Source organism: Protopterus annectens, chromosome 2.part0 (genome assembly GCF_019279795.1).
Source record: "Protopterus annectens isolate FY-2018-M chromosome 2.part0, PAN1.0, whole genome shotgun sequence".
Lineage (NCBI taxonomy): Eukaryota > Metazoa > Chordata > Ceratodontiformes > Protopteridae > Protopterus > Protopterus annectens.
In genome coordinates this window covers 65590653-65610235 of record NC_056728.1, presented here as the reverse complement: position 1 = coordinate 65610235, position 19583 = coordinate 65590653, and the positions used below count along the sequence as shown (strand labels likewise).

The following is a 19583-nucleotide window of genomic DNA, read 5'->3' as shown; positions in this document are numbered from 1 at the left end:
GTGGGTCCCTTGGCAATAGTGGTGGGCTGTGAGGGCCTTCACCATTCTGTCCCTGCTGCAGCTGTTTCCGCATGATCATATTGTGTAGCATGGTACATACTATGAAGATGTGGGCACACGTGCCTGGAGAGTACTGCAAGGCTTCACCAAATATGTCCAAGCAACATACAGTGATTTCAGCATCCCAAACACGCACTCTATGATGATTCTGGTTTCTGCGTGTGCCTCATTATGGCGTTCTTGCTTGGCTGTGTGTGCATTTCTGATGGGAGTCCTCATCCACGGTTCCAGTGCATAACCAGCATCCCTTACCGGGTGGCCATATGGGATGTCCCCCCTGGCTAATACCTGATACAGCTGTGAGGCATGCCAGATGTGAGAGTCGTGATAGCTTCCAGGGCTGCCAACACACACATTCATGATAATGTCCTGGGCATTGCACATGACCTGATAGTTGATGGAGGGGTATCCCTTGCAGTTTATGTAGCGCCTACCCTGCTCACCAGGTGGTGACTTGATGTGTATGTGCGTGCAGTCTATTGCATCCTGTACCTCCAGGTAGTTTGCCACATTGTGGAAGAGACACATATTGTTGGCCAACTCCTCCTGTGTTCGGGGGAAGTTTATATGGTCATTGGCATGTGTTAGCATGGCATCCAGGGACTGGTGGAATACCCTGGATGCGGATGCCAGTGAGATCCCCATGATATCCCCAGTTTGCCTTTGGAAGGTACCTGTGGCTAGTATTCTCAAGCTTACACATAACTTCATGTCCACTGGGATGGGTTCCCCTCTGTTACTTCTGGCTCTGAGGCGTGACCTGCACAGCTCAACAAGTTGCTTTATGATGTCCCTGTCCACCCTGTAACGCTTTACTATCTCCAGATCGTGTAGCCCCTGGTAGGTTACCCTGGGTCTGAATACTCTTCTCCTTCTCCAGTGCCTGAGATGGTTGTCAGCACCATCCTCCACACCACCGTCAGTCTCCAACACATGCTGGTGAATCAAAGCTATGGCGACCCCTAACATGTACATATTAAAAGTTCCCCGTCTGTATACACCAATGGTGCAGAGCGTCTGGGAATACACAAGTGTGTGTGTGGGGCTTTCACACCTTATACTGTTGTGCAATGGATGATGCTGGTGTGTTTGTGCAATTCCAGCTGGGGGTATCTTAATTATTGGTTTTACAGCAGGTACTGCTATTGTGTGGCCTTTGGTGTGTTGACTTACACTTGGCTGCTGTGATTCATCTATTGCCCTTTACTTCAATTTTCAACCAGATTCCCCTCCCATTGTCAGGCATGCATCCAGCTGCCGGCTTTCTTGTTTTGTACTTTCACAACCCAAGATTGTGTTGGGAAATGTGTTATGTAGCTGATCTACTTCAAGTTTGCTTTGTTCTGCTGTGACAGTTCTCTTTTCTTTGCTGTACGGCACCTCCCCTTTCCTGTTTTGCCGATAGCTGCTAGCAGCCTTGTTAGCTGTTGTCAATGGCCCACTGTGAGTTCCTAGGTGTTAATTACTCATTTGTACTGCAGTTATCATGCTGCAGCATTTCCTTATTGTCTTCCTGTATCCTTCCTGTTTTAGCTGTGGTGCATGCTGTGCACAGCCGTTTACCGGGTTATGAGCACGTTTTCATCCACGTTCACGTGTACTTTCGGTTACCTTGTGTGCTCTCAGCTATGCAAAGCTATGGCTACTTCCACACCTTTATCATGCGGCTTTGCTTAGCAGCAGGCAACCCGAATTAGCAATGATCCAATGTACTTACAGCTACGGTGGTGCACCCCTCTCTAGATGCCATGTTTACCTCCAGGCCACTCCTCTGTGTTGTACCGCTACGACGTGTGGTACATCCTTTCGCTGGCGGGGCGTTTGTGATTTAGTATTACTTGCTTCATTTGCATGGCATTGATTACTAATTCCTAGTTACCGTGCAGAACAGTGTCACAGACCCTTAGCAACCCTTGCGCAATGGTTGTGGTGTAGCATGCGTGCCATTGACTATTATGGGGAATTCATGAATTGTGTTACATTGCAGTTTTATGACATCTACATATATTTTCCTTGTGTTCCCGTTTGCGCACAGATGCACTGCGGTTTTACTTTGCGTTAGTGTGGCCATGACATTAAATGTTATTTTTTAAGTGTTTTGCATGTTTTTTTAATGCCATTGGCTATATATTTAGCCATTGGCATATATTAACATTATAATACACAAGTTTGGTCTGCTTTCATGGCTCTGTTTTTATGTTTGAGAAAATGTAAACCGTTTTTTTTTTTTTTTTGGTTTACATTTCTTCATGCTTACGCTATGCCTGCACCACTTCATGAATCGCTATATACTTTCATTTACATACTACACTGCTGTGCATGGGGTAATTAGCATACGTGCGCCGGGAGCTGCGCAGCTCTGGCGTACGCTGGTAGTGCACGTGGAAACAGCTCGTACCTGAATCGCTCTGCGGCCATATTTTGCGCTAGATCGCCGACGCTACTCCGGCACCTGGCACAAGCTTCATGAATCCCGGGGAGTGTCTAACTTTAGTAAGTTTAACCAACTGCTAAATTCAGGAAGCAGAAAGTATTAACTTGTTTCTTAACCAAAATACAACTAAAGTGTGTAAAAAATGTAGAAAAAAATACATTGTTATGATTATAGAATGTAAAACAAAGTTAGTTGAATATTTTATTGTTTTCAATGGATTTGAGGGTGGAAGTTTATTTTTATTTGATTTTTTTTTTTAACAGAGACTTCCATGAGCATGGGCATAAAGTGGTTATTATATTGCCTTGAGAACCCCTGCCGTAGTCATTGCCTGCCAGATAAAAAATTTAACATGTAGTATCCTCAGTACTAGCAATTAAAGTGTTGTAGGTCTTTCTAAAAATGATGCAGAATTTTAGGGAATGTAAAACACCGGTAGCATTAATGTGACAGACCAGTGTTTCTCAGTTGACTAAGACTGTATCTTCTCATTGTAGATGGATAGATTCCTCTGTCTCCTGTCTGTCTCTAGTAGATTGTAAGAAGTTTCCAGAAGAGATTGTTCTGGTCTCAAAAGTCTTTTAAGACTGGTGGCAGTGGCAAAAATGTGAGTAGGACAGTCCACAGCTTCATCTGTACTTTTAGATGCCTTTGGTGGAGAGAGGCACAAAATGTTTATTGTAAGGAACCCTGTTACAGAGCCTGTCATATTGTGTGAGAATTAAATGTGCAGGTAGACCTGATGTTTAGAGGTTGGCTGTCTGCTGCACATGGTTGGACAGTCCTATGCCGTGGATGCCATGAGATGTATGGTTTGAGAGAGTAGCAACAATTCAGTAGTCCCCCCCCCACACACACACTGATTTGTGTGCTCAGAGTTGTGTCCATCAGCTGATGTATGTAAACTGCTGAGCTTGATAAATACTCAAATTTCAGCTTCTGAGCTCTGATGAGCACTTGCATTTGGATGTGAGTCATGGCTAGTATTAACTTTCTGTTGTGTGAGGGGGGAAAAATACATAATTTTTGTGCAAGGTTTTAGTGGCTGTATGTCATACAGGAGGGAGAAGGGTAAAATGAACAAGTCTACTTCTCCAACCCCCATGCTTATTTTAGACCCAGCTGTTTTTGTTAGTGAGCTCTTTGCTTGAAGACTGCTTGACAGTGTGGCAGTGAGGTCCATGTTCTATCCTCCTAACTGTGATAGGTGTCTACTTCCACTATGGCATTTTATTGCTAAAAGAACACCTTTCTTGAGCATTGTTATGACTCAGCCATTGGAGGAGGAGAAGAGGACTTTGCTTAGTCCATACAAATGTACTTCTGACAAAAGCAAGACAGATCAGGAGGAATTCTTCTGCTCACATTCTCCTCTGATGGACATTTCTTGTGGGTACAGTCATAATGTAATGCAGGAGTATTTTGGTTGGTGGTTGGGCAAAAATGTAATGCAGGAGTATTTTGGTTGGTGGGTGGCAAAGTGCCTTCTGACTTCCACAGTGTGTGATTTTTTTTTCTGTTTTTCATACATTTGAGGATGTGTTAGAGATTACTTCTGAGTCAGTTTCACAACAAGTGGTTCTCAAGCATTAAGGTAAGATAACATGACTGAAATCACTGTTGCAGTATTTCTGATATAATGGGTTGCCACAGCTGATGCTTGGCTGGATAGGGCACCAAAATTTTACCTTCCCCTAGGTTGTATGTCCGACACGGAACTTAAGCTCGTGTGCGTTGTAAGTATATAAACAGATACACGAGTATGGATCCCCAGACTGTCTCGCTGGTTGCCCTAATGCAGGTCATACATCTGTTGGACTGTTGCTGTTTGGTTGTTGGTACCTTGGCCTTGTTGATACTTTGCCTTGTTCATTTGTCCAGGTAAATGCCCCATTTGGCAAACTTCCTTTTTATCTTATGACATTTTGTTGAAAGTTATAGATGTCAGCTAGGAAAGGTAAGTGCAATTGCAGCAAGCAGATTCCATAGAAGGACTTGCATACCAAGTGTATTTTTACCTATACTCAGAACACAAGAACAAGTGTTGCTCAAGCTGCCAATTGTTCATTCTCAAAACTCTTAGGTGGAGGCTTTCTACTCTCAAAATCTTTCTCAAGATCTAACATCTTAAATACTTAGCCTAGTCCAGGATGGCTGACTCGTCATCATTGAACATCTCTTTGCTGCCAGAGAAAGAATTTAGAGAGGCCTAGAATGGATCCGCAGTCAAACATTTCTGACTCTGATGAACCCGCAGAGGTTGCAGAACCCATGGTACATCAGGCTATTTCTCATATGCCTGTTATTGAGAATCCTTTGGCAGTCAGTATGAGACTCGAGGCCTTGTAGACAACTGAAAAATCTGAGGAGCCTCATCTCAGTTCTGCGGGACAAATTTTAGTTAGGGAAGAGAATCCAGCTTCTCTAATAGAAGTCAGGCAGGATTCCAAACCTCTGCATCTAAAAGTAAAAAACAGAAGAGTAGGCATGTGGCCTGTTCCTCAGCAGCTAGGAAAACGAGTGTATTGACTTCTCACAGGGGTTATTCAAAGCTGTTATCCCTTTATAGCCTCCTTCCTTTGGGTCTCCACAACCTCAGGCTACTCCTCAAAAACCTTTTCTGGTTCCATCCTCTTCTGATGAGGAACAGGACTATGACTCTATTTTCTGGATTATTCCTCTCAGCTGCATTCTCCAGGGCAGATCTATTCTGATGAAGAATATTCCGTCTCACTGGATTCACCTGTTGAGGAAGCTCCCTTTAAGGAGACTATACAGAACATGATGAAGCACTTTTGAATGACAATCCATGCAGCTCTCTGATGCTCAGAACAGGTAGTACACTCTCTTGGAGATGGATGGGTCCCCTTGCTCAGAACTGGTAGTACACTCTTAGGCGATGGGTACCTCTTCCCCTTTTCCAATCCTTCCCATCCTTGAGGCATTTCAGGCTGCCTTTCAGTCTATCTCGTCTGCACCTGATTCTCAACCACCAACTCCTAGGAGACCAGTCATGTTTTACAAGTTGCCTGATTACCTACAATATTTATACAAGAACTCTCTCTGTAGTATTTCTCTCTCTTCAGATAAACCCTCTAAGCGTCTGTCCAGTGCTAATGCTCTACCTAGTGACATGGATAGTAGAGCAGTGGGTAGAGATGCATAGGGAAAGTAGGTTTACATCTTTACTTTCCATGCCTTTAGGGCAGTTAATTACCAGACTCAAATGGCAAAGTACTTTATCTTGGTCCTTCATTCTTTAAACCAAGTTCTACTGGACCCTGCTACAGCAGCGTCTAAGCATCAAGTGCAGAGCTTACTATCCAAGGCCAGACACAGCACTAAGTGCAGTTATGATGCTGTGGATGATTCTTCTAGGCAGCTGCCACTGGATCTGTTATTCTCTGATATGCATGGCTTTGTGGTCAGCCTCTACCTGAGGATTTTAAATCCAAGGTAAGGCCATGAAAGACTACCGACAGATTCTACTTTCCTCACTTGCTAGATATCATAGTAGCCCACCTCCTTCATTAGGAGGGATCCTAGGGCAGCTGAGAAACAAAGAAAACCCATGAGAAGAGGTACTTTGAAAAAAATCAGTACTGAACCTCAAGCGGGGAAGCCTCTCTTCTGAAGCAAAAATGTGACTACTGCAGTGCCCGCCCTCCCCCCCACCCTCAGTCCCATTTCCTTCTTTCCCATAGACACTCTCTCTCCCCAGCCAGGTGGGAAGCTTTTACCACAGACAAAAGGGTCCTGTCCATTATCAATGGTGGTTATACCATGCATGTTTTGGGAAAATGATCCCTCCTCTTTAAGGCATGCCACAACCTCTTCAAAACCAGTTATCCCTTCTGGGCCCCCATAATTCAAGACTTCTTGAATCAGGGCATCATCGAGCAAGTCCCAAAGGACTTCATGGGAAAAGGGTTTTACTCCAGAATTTTTCTAGTCTCATGAAAAGGACAATGGAGAACCGTGAAACAAGATGCAGAAGGTACCTTCCTCGGATTAACCACTGTCCAGCCGCTAAAAATGCAGTACAAAGTTTTGCTGCTGAATACTCCAGCTAACCAAAATCGTCAAAGTTGGAAAAAACGAAACCAAAAATAATCCAAAGACAACGTATTTAATGGACAAAATCAACACCACAAGCGCTTTCGCCTGGTATTACCAGGCTTTATCAAGTGTAACAAATAATACTTTCACATAGTGTATTTAAAGTGCTTGGCTCTCAGCCATAGGTTAATTACTTAATGACATTGATTGATTGTGTTAACATCCATTGAATGAATTTAAAAAAATATATACATAGACTGCATTGAGAAAACTTTGTTATAAGTTAATACAAAACTTTCAATTTAGGTTAAATTAAAAACTGTGACAGTGTAAATACCAATGACTCCTAAAATACTTAACAAATATTGTTGAAAATGCATTTTTCAGAACCAGTAATAAAAACACTGTCAACTAGAGCTTGAAAATATCTAATTTAAAAATGTATGCAGTTGAATATCAGCCCAGTGTGTTACACTATCGGAGCTATTTAAAACTCAAACTAAATAAATAGATAGGTAGAACAAACATTTAAAGCCCCATCGCCAAAACTTGTCTAAGGTGCCAGCTGAATAAAGGAAGGGAAAAGAAAAAGAAAAAAGGGAACAAACATCCAAAAGTGTGGCCTCAGACCAGAGAGGAATAACAAGTGGGAGGGGGAGAAGAGGGGGGGGGGAGGTGAACAAAAGAAAACCTAAGGGGACTAAGTAAAATTCAAAGAACATTGCTTCTAGCTTTAAGAATGCTGGCTAAACTTAAGCTGTCGTTTAAGCCTGGGAATCTTGTCGCATTCAGTCTCAATTGCCAGAACAATTCTCTTGAAGAAAGTGTAGTTTCCCAATCACCTCCCCTCTGGTCTGGAGAAACTTTTTCAAGGACAAAGAAACGAATGGACATGTTAGGACATACAAGGAATGCTTGAAAAAAGCATTCGTATCTTTTTTACTTTTGATGTCATAACAATGTTCATATATCCTTCGTTTCAAAGCCCTTTCTGTTTTGCCCACATAAAAAGATGTACAACCCTCACAAAAACCTAGGTATACCACGCCTGAAGAGTAACAAGAGTAATAATCACTGGCTGTTACAGTGATGTTGCGAGCAGAGACGTGCACTTTGTGGGTGTTGGCAATGAAGGGACATTGATGACATCTGCCACATTTGAATGTTCCCTTCCTTTTGTGACAGCTGGAATGTTCTGGCCTGTCCTTCATATTCGTGTTATGCTCAAAAATGCCCTTCAAATTAGTGTTCCTTTTTCTGATAAAGGAAATGTGAGGAGGAAACAAATTACTAAATTCCTCATGCGAGGTAACCACGGGCCAGAAAACCTTCATAGTCCTTTCTATGAAACCAGCATCAGCTGAATAGGTGTAAACAAAACTCTTGGAACTGGTCTGGTCTGTCTTTGCTTGAGCTCTAGGGAATGGTGCTCCTGTACCTAATAGTGATGGAAAACACTGGTCCCTTTTAATGAGAATCTCACTAAGGATGCTCTGAAAAAAAGCAGGTGGATAGCCTCTATCCAAAAATAGGGACCTAAGAAACTCTACCTCTTCCTGAAAGTAATCTGTAGTGCTACACATTCTGCAGGCTCTTACTTCCTTGTCCTTGACTTGTTTCTCCAAAATACTTTCTTGAAGGTACCATCTTTAAAAATGCTATCTTCACACTCCTCTACCTTTCATCCTCCCTCAGGGTTTCTTAATGTTACTAGATGTGAAGGACACCAACTTACACATACCCATTCATCCTTCTTGCAGGAGATTCCTCAGGTTTTTCTCTGGCTTCTCCCATTTTCAGTTTACTGACCTGTGTTTTGGCATTTCCACAGCTCCAAGAGTGTTCACACAAAATCTCTTATCTCTAGTAGTAGCTTTTTATCGCACTCAAGGAATTCAGAATTTCCCCTACGTGGATGACCTACTGATCCAGACTCTCTCTTCATAAATTCTTTAGCATCTACACTACGCCCTCCATCTTCTGACAGGTCTAGGTTTTACTGTAAACTACAAATTATCCTGCATGGTCCGTACACAAGAGCTGTTTTGTAGGGCTGCAGACTGGGCACAAATTAAATGCATGCCTTTCTTGCCCAGGCAAACATTCAGTCAATCCAGTTGTTTCCAAAATCTCTCCTCCACATCCTATTGCTCAGCAAGTGAGCTCACGCGACCAAACTTCACTAGAGGAAAATCCAGTGGTACCTGAAATCAGTGTGGTCCTGTCACTGTCGCCCCTTGAGTACTGTGCCCCCCCCCCCATCTCAAAAAATGAACTACTTTGGTGGAGAATACAGGTAATCCTCAAACAAAACTGCCATTTACCCCACCTCTGCTGCTTAAACAGGTTCATAGAATAAACCAAAGTTCTTGCTGTAAAAACTGGACGATAAATATAGATGTGAAGTTGTTCAATCTCACCGTTCATTCATCACTGATGGGTTTGGAGCCGATCCTCTGCTCCAACACGGCCGACTAGCAAGCTCAAAGTTCTCCAGTAGCTCAAGACCCCACCCCTTATCCCATAATGCACTGCTGGAATTACCCCAGATCTAGTTTGCCATGGCACGGATCTCTTGGTTTCCAGCTTGGCTCGAGACTTTATTGGGAGGTTTTCAGTTTTCAACAAGTTATATTTTTTCATTTTTATATATCGTTTTTATAGGGACAGAACTAGACACATCAACCACCACTCTCTTCCTTCCACCAGAAAGAATATCTATTTTCCGCCTACACATCATGTCCCTGATATCAAAGAACAGAGCACCAGCAGCAGAGGTATTGAAAGTCCTAGGATTGATGGTGGCAGCTATTCTAGCAATCCCGTTAGCAAGGCTGCATATGAGAATCCTTCAATGGCTTCTATTCACGCAATGGTCTTACCATGAACTTCCAATGAGTCACATGATCCTGATAACGAATTTCTGCAAGAAGGATCTTCAGTGGTGGTTGACATCTCTTCATGTCAGAGTAGGACGTCCTTTCATGCTTCCCCCTCCAGTTGCCACTGTGACCACGGACGCTTCCCTGATAGGGGGGTGGCTTTTTCAGGGAAAGACTGCCCAAGGCACATGGACAGATCAAGAATCACATCTGCATATCAATGTCCTGGAGATGAGAGCAGTACTTCTAGCGTTGCAATACTTTTAGGACTCTCTTCTAGGGACAATTGCAATACAGACGGACAACTTGTCAGTGGTCTGGTATCTGAACAAACAAGGTGGGACCAAGTCTTCTCCCCTTTGCCGAGAAGCCCTCGGAGTATGGCAGTGTGGGCACTGTTATCCCAGCGCTTTCTGTTGGCAACGCACATCCCGGGCAAATCCAACGTCATAGCGGACAGACCAAGCAGAGCAATCGTATTGCCCCACAAATGGTCCCTCAAACAAGAGATTGCGGACAGAATCTTCAGCAAATGGGACCAGCCTTCCTGCGACCTGTTCGCCAGTCACATCAACAACAAATGCAGAAGCTAGTTTGCCCTGATTCCCATGCCAGGCCACTCCCCAAGGGATGCTGTTGTCCACGATTGGCCTCCGGGTCTCCTCTATGCATTTCCACCAGTTCTCCTGATACCCAAATTCTTACAGAAAACAAAGTCGCTGGGACAGACAGTCATCCTTATAGCCCTTCATTGGCCTCGGCAGATTTGATTCCCTTTTGTTTACCATTATATTCTGGAAGATCCATGGATCCTGGACCCAGTTCCGGACTTGTTGACATATGCGTCAGGGGATTTTCACCCATCATTGCAGACAATGAAGCTAACTGCTTGGCTGCTCCAATTCCCCGCATAGCCAGGCTCTATAGTCTTTCCCATGGCACTAGTCAGATTTTGTTGGCTTCCCATAAACCTTCCACCAGAAAATTGTATTGTAGCAAGTGGACGAGATCTTCCATTTGGGTTTCTTCCCACAACATTGACTCTTATCAAGCACCATTGTCTTCTATCTTCCAATTCTTGACAGAAATCTTCAACAAGGGAGCAGCGGCAGCTGTGGTGCGAGTACAGTTAGCTGCTATATCTAATTTCCATTTAGGAATTGATGGTTTGAATATTATGGCTCACCAATTGTCTAAGGCTTTTCTAAAAGGTTCCTTTCACATAAGGCCTCCAGTGAAGACACCTTATTCCCCCTGGAATTTGAATTTTATGTTATCTCGTATCATTCTTCCTCCTTTTGAGCCCGCATCATCTTGTGGACTAAAATTTTTGTTGTGGAAAACGATCTTCTTACTAGCCATCACTTCAGCCCGTAGAGTATCAGAGCTCCAAGCCCTTTCCATCAAGCCCCCTTACATGGTCTTCCATACTGACAGAGTATCTCTCAGGGCAAATCCATCCTTTTTGCCCAAAGTATGTTCTGAGGTTAACATTAATCAAGTCATTGAGTTGCCCGTTTTCTTCCCTAATCATACCAACAAACTGGAATATATGTTGCATAAACTTGATGTTCATTGACAACTTAGATTTTATTTGGACAGAACAAAAGACGTTAGGAAATCAGATCAGCTCTGTGTCTTTTTCCAAGACCAGGAAAAGTAAACCAGTTGCTAAAACAACCCTGTCTAAGTGGCTGTCTGATTGTATCACCTATACATATGCTTGTCATAATATGCCCTTGTCTAGTAAGGTAAAGGCTCATTCAACCAGAGCAGTTTCTACATCGTCAGCCTTTCAAGCCAAATTGTCTTTGGATAACATCTGTGCAGCAGCCAGATGGTCTAAACCTCACACTTTTATTAATCATTACAAAGTGGATAAGGCCTCCAGGGACAGGGCTTCATTTGGTCCTACAGTTCTGAAGAGTGTACTTCCGTGAGCAACCCAAGATCAGGGTGCTAGCGACGCTACCCATCAGTGATGAATGAACGACGAGATTGAACAACTTCACATAAAGAAGGGTATGTACTCACCATAACATTCCATGTGAGTTGTTCCATCTCGCCTTCATTCTCACGTCCCACCCTCCTTCCCCCTCCTGGCTGGCAGTTGACCTGTCTTCATCCTGGTTTTTCAATGTGTATTCATTCCTAGGCAGAATAATTATTGTACTATGATATGGTATGCAGCAAACAAGATCAGAGGTAATTCCAGCAGTGCATTATGGGGTAAGGGTTGGGGTCTCGAGCTACTGGAGAACTTTGAGCTTGCTAGTCCGCCGTGTTGGCTCCGTACCCATCAGTGATGAATGAAGGCGAGATGGAACCACTCACATGGAACGTTATGGTGAGTACATAACTTCTTTTTCAAGAAGAAATCCAACGTGAAGAAAACTTTATTCACAAAGCAAAGCTTTTGGGTCTACGCCCTTCTTAAATACTAAAACACAGTTAACAGCAAAGCATTGAAGTTTAAATAGGACCCAATTCTACCACATGACTACAGCCAACCTCATGTGATAGTCAATATATTATACATATAAAAGGGTGCTGCATAAAAATATACAAAGAGTAAAATATATCCGTGCTTTATATAAATACATTCTCACATTCAAATGAAAATTTATAAGCAAAATAAAAAGATAATTTAAAACTTTAAAGTTTACTATCTTGTAGTTTTACTAAAGTAGATTTTGAAGTTACAGCAGTGTTAAGACCAGGTGGAGCATCGTCAGATGAGGCATGGGGGGGCACGGATAGGATCACACCGGGTGCAGGGGAAATGGCAGCCTCAGTTGCTGAAAGAACATATTAGTCTGAAGGAAATGAAGCTCTTCAGATTTTCACCCACCTTTGGAAAGTTAGACCACTCCTAGTGTACCCAGACAACATCACAATCATGGGTATATAAACATGGAGGAATCAGGTCTTTCTAACTGTGCAGGTTAACACAAGAGACATGGAACATAGTAACCCAAGTAACTATCACACTCACAGCCACATACATCCCGTCTCAGGACATTGTGTTAACAGGTTCCGTAGGCCGCTTCCCCAAAGGATACCCACAAATGGACTTTGAATAGAGAGGTTTTCTAGATGATCAATTTTCAGAATGGCACTCCTCAGGTAAGAAATCTTTACATCACCAGCCAACTATCTGCTCTCCCAGTTCTGCACCAGGAACCCTTTTCCCACAGCCTGGAGGATAGATGTTTTTTTCTTTCAAGTGGGCAAGGAAGTTCCTGTCTACTTTTCTTCCTCTACCTCTCCTTCCAAAAATTCTTCTCAAAGCACAAAAGGAAGCACCCAAACTCATTTTACTGGTACCATTTTGGCAGAGGCATCATTGCTTTCCCCTGATTTCACTTGACGAAGTGAATTCCTGTTCAACCAGAGCTGATAACTTAGCAAAAATGATTGCTGCTCCACTCAAGCCATTCATCTCTCAACTTGACCCATGTGGATGAAAGGAGTTTAATTCCTGAAAGACAGCTCTTCTGTGAAGAATTTATTCAATGTCCTGCAAGAGGCCAGGAGACCCACTCCTAAAAAATCTTGCACTGCTAAAGGGAAAAAGTTTTCCTATAGGTGCCACAAACATAGTCAGGACCCACTCTTACAGGTTCATAGGTAGGTACTAGGCTATCGGCCCAAGGGCCTACGTAAACCTAGCCAGCAAGGTACCATAGCTTACGCCACCCAAGAAAGTTATTTTCCTGTGCCACTGTCCAGCAGAGAGACAGAAGTGATCCCCGGGGTGTATTTCCTATTTCCCATCCACTCATCAAGATTTTTCTTGAAGAGTGCTAACGAAGAACTTTGCTTGACACAGATGGGTAGCTTATTCCAGAGTATTGGAAGTCTTTGGGACAGGAATCTATCCCTCCAGCGTGTCCTGTTTATTGTGGTGATAAGGTTTAGGTCCCTAGAGCGTGTAGCTTGGAGGGATTGGGTTTTCTTTAGGTGTTGCATGTCCAACAGCTCTGGGTTTGACATACCTTTATATGTTAGGCAGAGATCACCTCTGAGTAGGCGATATGCTACGGAGTAAAGCTGGAGTTTTTTGAGGCGGTCAGTGTAGGGCATTTGTTTGAGGCCAGTAATCCTCTTTGTGAGGTACTTCTGTGGCCTTTCCAGCTGCTGCAGATGTCTTGTGAGGTACATTCCAAAAGGGGCATTGTACTCTATAATGGGTCTAATGAGTGACGAGTAGAGGGGAACAATGACCTCTTTTTTTTTTCCTGGATGAGAACCCTTTTATGATGAGGTGTGCCACGTAGAAGGACTTCCTGACTACTGTGGCGATGTGACTATCAAAGGAGAGGCTACTGTCCACCTGGGTCCCAAGGTCTCTTATCGCACATTCGGTGTTAAGTAGATTGTTGCCTATGTGACAGTTCATGGGTACAGAGTTTTTACCAAAGGGGATGACACTGCACTTTTTGGCATTGAGCTTGAGGCCATGGCTCTGACACCAGGCATCTGTCTCAGTGAGGCCCTTCTGTAGGATGTCCACATCATTTGGGGACTTGACTATGGCTCCTAGTTTGCAGTCATCTGCGAACTTAGTCAGCCAGAGGCCTTCTGTGTTAGCCTGTACTTCAGAGACGTAGATACCAAACAGGAGAGGTCCCAGGATGGAACCCTGTGGCACTCCACTTGTCACTGCCTTGAGGTCAGATTTGAAGTCTGCAACTTTTACAGTGTGGGTTCTGTCAGTGAGCCAGTTGGCAACCCATCTTGTGGCGTAGGGATTTATACCTAGCTTAGTGAGTTTAGCTGTAATTCCAGAATGGGGGATGGTGTTGAAAGCCTTGGCGAGGTCAAGATAGGCTTATCATAGGTTCCTGCTGTACTGCAATATCTCAGCATACTACTAAGATCAGATTTGGCTGGCTTTTCTAATAACTCACCAGTCAGCTGTCTGTCTGCCTCACTTTTATTCCTCCACTTGTGGCTAGGATGGAGGTCAAGCTTTTCCTCAGGATAGCGTTGCATCTTAACCCACCATGGAAACCCATCTCTCCACCTTGGAATCTTAATTTTGTGCTAGAAAAGCTTACACTGCCTCCCTTTGAACCATCATACTCTTAGCTCTCATATCTACTGGGAGACTTTCTGAATTAGAAGCTCTCATGGCCAATTTCCCTTTTTTTTATTTTTCACAATGATAGGGTGACACTCGCATCTAATCTGTCCTTCATGCTTAAGGCAGTGAATGAGTTGTCTCTCAGTTAGGCTATTCATCTTCCCACTTTCTTTCTCATTCTACAAATACTGCAACAGTGATCAGTAGCACATCTAGTGTTATGGTAACTTCTTGCACAACTGTACTTTTTATGGAGTAGAGAATAAATGTAAATATTTCTACAAAAACCTATTAGCAAACAGGTAGTGACTGTAAATTGTTTCCATCTAATATGTTATGTAGCATTAAAGGGATACATTGTTGACAGCCCACAGTTCCTATGTCGGACATTAAAGCAGTCATTTGCCAGTATTCCGTACTACATAACGAAGGCAGACAAAAATAGATGGAATAGATTCTAGATTAATTCCAGTGGAGCTCAGGGAAGTTTGCACTGTAAACAACCAAACACACAACCCAACAGGCCGACCGTCCGGCTGTTGGGATCTTTCGTTTTACTTCTAAGTTTGCACTGTAACTTGCAATGGACGGAGGCTAAGTCTTTTGACAGAATCGCATTGTCTTCACATGTCAAATAAATGTTCATATTTCTGAAACCATAGAGGTTATGTAATAAGTATAAATGACAAACTCTTCAGCACAAACTGTTTTTATAGTGGTAGAATATTTTAGGTTCTTAGGATCCTCCTCCTTTTCATCCTGCTGAACTGTTAGCTACCTGTAAAGTCCATAACCATAAAACATTAACTATTGCTGCTATATACATGCCACCAGGAGGTAATATACCTTTACTAGAACAAATCCTCTCCTGGTTTTCCAACAACATACCAGATGAGAGCACCCTACTAGGCAATGTAAATATCAGTTGGCTGTCACTAAATTCCTCCTTTCCGAGCTCCAAGATTAATTCACCCAGTTTATCTCAACTCCCACCCACTCTGTTAAAACAGCTAACTCCACATCTATAATTGACTGGATTCTAGTCACCGACCCTAACCTCTTTCACAGCCCTCATTTCATACCAGGCGCCATTAGTGATCACTCTCCCATCTGTGTGCAAAGATTCACTCCTCATCTTCACAGACCACATAAACTTATCGAATGCTGAAAAATTTCCAGCTTTCATCCTGACTTCTTTTTTAACCACAGCTTTCATCTGTTAACTGGTCATTCCTTTTTAATCTATCTCTAGGTGAAGCTGTCCAACAATTTAACACCATATTTCTCAACAGACTCAACTCCCTTGCCCCCCTTCGAACTAAAAGAGTCAAATGTAGATGTTCTCCTTGGCTTACCCAGGCTACAGAAACCTTAATAAAAAAAGAGAATGCCTGGAAGCTCTGGACAAGGACCAAATTGCCGACTGACTACCAAACATAAAAGGAACTATGTAACCTCACTAAAACACAACTTGCTATAGATAAGAAAAACTTTTATCAGAAACCCCAAACCACAAAAAATAAGAATCCCAAAATATTTTGGAATAGTGTCAAACAAATCCTGCATCCTGAAAACCCCACTACTCCAGTAATTCCCCACAGTAGACTACATCCATCCTTTAACTTTTACTTCATCAATTCTATTAGTAAACTTATTCAAACTTCTGACTCCACTGATCCCTCTAATACTGTCATTCCTTCTAAGCTCAATAACTCCACCTCACTAAAACCAGTTCCTGCTAACTACATTAAAATCTTCTCCTCAAACTAAAACCTTGCTCTGCATCTGTAGACAACTTACCCCACTCTCCCTTAAGGCTGCAGCTCACTCTATTGCTTATCCCATTTCCATTCTCATAAACCGCTTAAGCGAATCCACAGTTCCCTCACTATGGAAACAATTCTATACTGTATCCCTTCACAAACATGGAAACTCTACTGACCTAGCCAACTGCCGGCCTATAGCAGTACTGTCTCTCTGTCTAAAAATCTTGAGAAATATTTACGTAAACAAATCCTTGACTATCTCATCTCTCAGAATCTACTCTTCCCTACATAGCATGGTTTCCAGCCACACTATAGTACCACAACAGCCCTCATTTCTTTCACAAACTGTATCTCTGTGGCCATAGCATGCCGGTCTCCTCTCTCTTTCTTGATCTCTCCAAAAGCTCTTTTACCATATTCCCCTTTCTAAAGTCTCTCAACTTATTATTTCTACTCTTACTGTTTCCTGGTTTCAAAGCTACCTTTCCAACAGACAACAAGCTGTTAAATGACTCTCCTCCCTCTCCCCCCTTCCTCCCAATTAAGATGGGAGTCCCTCAAGGATCAGTACTTGGTCTCCTACTTTTCAATATTTTCATAAACAACCTCTACACTTACTGTCCACAGTCATCCCTAATACAGTATGCAGATCCACAGTCATCACCACCTCTGATACCCACCCTGACCTGCAGTGGATATAAAAAGTTTACACACCCCTGTTAAAATGCCAGGTTTTTGTGATATAAAAAATGAGACCACAATAAATCATTTCAAAACCTTTTCCCACCTTTAATGTGACCCATAACCTGTACAATTCAATTGAAAAACAAATCTGTTAGTGGGAAAGAATGTAAAAAAACATAAAATACGCTGGCTGCATAAGTGTGCACACCCTTAAACTAATACGTTGTTGAAGCACCTTTTGATTTAATTACAGTATTCAGTCTTTTTGGGTAGGAGTCTATCAGCATAGCACATCTTGACTTGGCAATATTTGTCCACTCTTCCTTGCAAAAGCACTCCAAATTTGTCAGATTGCGAGGGCATCTCTTGTGCACAGCCCTCTTCAGGTCACCACACAGATTTTCTATTGGATTTAGGTCTGGGCTCTGGCTGGGCCATTCCAAAACTTAATTTTATTCTGGTGAAGCCATTCTTTTGTTAATTTGGATGTATATTTGGGGTCATTGTCATGTTGAAAGGTGAAATTCCTCTTCATATTCAACTTTCTAGCAGACGCCTGAAGGTTTTGGACCAAAAGTGACTGGTATTTGGAGCTGTTCTTAATTCCCTCCATCTTAATTAAAGCCCCAGTTCCAGCTGAAGAAAAGCAACCCCAAAGCATGATACTGCTGCCACCATGCTTCACCATGGGGATGGTGTTCTTTTGGTGATGCAAAGTTTTGTTTTTGTGTCAAATGTGCCTTTTGTAATTGTGGCCAAAAAGTTCGACCTTGGTCTCATTGGACCATAACACATTTTCCCACATGCTTTTGGAAGACTTGATGTATTGTTTTGCAAATTTTACCCAGGCGTGGATGTTTTTCTGTGTAAGAAAAGGCTTATGTCTTGCAACCCTACCCCGTAGTCCAGACATATGGAGAATACAGGAGATTGTTGTCACATGCAGTACACAACCAGTACTTACCAGAATTTCCTGCAGCTCCTTCAGTGTTGCTGTAGGTCTCTTGGCAGCCTCCCTGACCAGTTTTTGTCTTGCCTTTTCATGAATTTTGGCGGGACATCCAGTTTTTTGCAATGTCACTGTTGTCCCATATTTTTTGCCACTTTTTGATGACTGTCTTCACTGTGTTCCATGGTATATCCAATGCTGTGGAATTTTTTCGTACTTTTCTCCTGCCTGATACCTTTCAACAATGAGATCCCTTTGATGCTTTGTAAGCTCTCTGTGAACCATGGCTTTTGCTGTAGCAGGCACCTAAGTAAATGTCAGGAAAATCCTACTAGGACAGCTGAACTTTATTCGGGGTTAATCAGAGTCTCTCTAATTGATGGCAGGTGTGTACCCAAGAAGACTGAATGCTGTAATTAAATCAAAAGGTGTTTCAACAAAGTATTAGTTTAAGGGTGTGCACACACAACAAAGTATTAGTTTAAAGGTATGCAGACTTATGCAACCAGCGTATTTTACATTTTTTATTTTTTATATTTTTCCCCTAACAGATATGTTTGTTTTCAATTGAATTGTGTAGGTTATAGGTCACATTAAAGGTGGGAAAAGTTTTGAAATGATTTATTGTGGTCTCATTTTTTTATATTACAAAAACCTGGCATTTTAACAGGGGTGTGTAAACTTTTTATATCCACTGTGTATACCCTAACAAAAAAGTCATTCAACCTTATTGAAACCAACTCTTAGTTAACCCCAAAAAGAGTAAACATCTGCTTTCCTACCCAAATCACTGCCTAAACACAAATCCACATTCTCCATTACATCCCTTAACACGATCATGAAGGCTGAAACCATCCTAAGCTTTTCTTTGCCATTGTAGATGACCAACTAAAATTTGATCTTCGTGTATTCCACTGTATTAAGAAAACCCATCAAAAATTAGGTCTCTTGCACAGAAGTAAAAATTTTGTAACTATTGAGTCATGACAGACACTTGCCCATGTTTATCTCCTTCCTAACCTTTTCTATAGTTCACACAACTCAACTAACCTACAATCTAATCTCCTCACAAAACTTTAAACCACCTATAATAAAGCAGCTAGATTTGCACAGTCAGATCTCTGTCTTGCTCTTAAGTCTTAAACTGATTAGAATTCCCGTACCATATTCAACATTCCCAACTTATCTTCATTCATTCCGTTGTGCACAAAGCCTTCTGCCCTGACATCTCCTCTTTAGTCTCCCTCTACACTCATGCACACACCAGATCAATATCACATGGAAGTCTACAAACCCAGGGGATCTTTGGGACAAAAACTGTGTAGCTATTTTACCAGCCCTCTCATGGAACAAACTTCCCTTGATTCTACAAAATATAAACAAGACTCATGACTTCAAGAAAGCTGTAAAAGATTACCTAAATACTACCTGGATATGTCATTGTAAATGTCCCACCTGAACTGTCTACCCTCTCCTGTAGACTTACTCTCACTCTTTTCTTTTTATGCTGTTATATATTCTCTAGCATAGCATCTTATCTGCTTCCTCTTAGCCCAGCTCATCTTTTATTCTCCACTATACTCCTCCTCTAACCCTTTTAGTAACTTTACCTTCTCTTACACTTATTTATCTAACTCTCCTCTGTTGCTGTTTCCCCTAC

General features: G+C 42.3%; 1 protein-coding gene across 1 annotated transcript in view; it reads left to right on the top strand.

Moving 5' to 3' along the window:
* The window catches only part of MGA (MAX dimerization protein MGA), a 2673741-nt gene that overhangs the window by 976517 nt on the left and 1677641 nt on the right, over positions 1–19583 (top strand). The gene's annotated exons all lie outside the window — the stretch shown is intronic.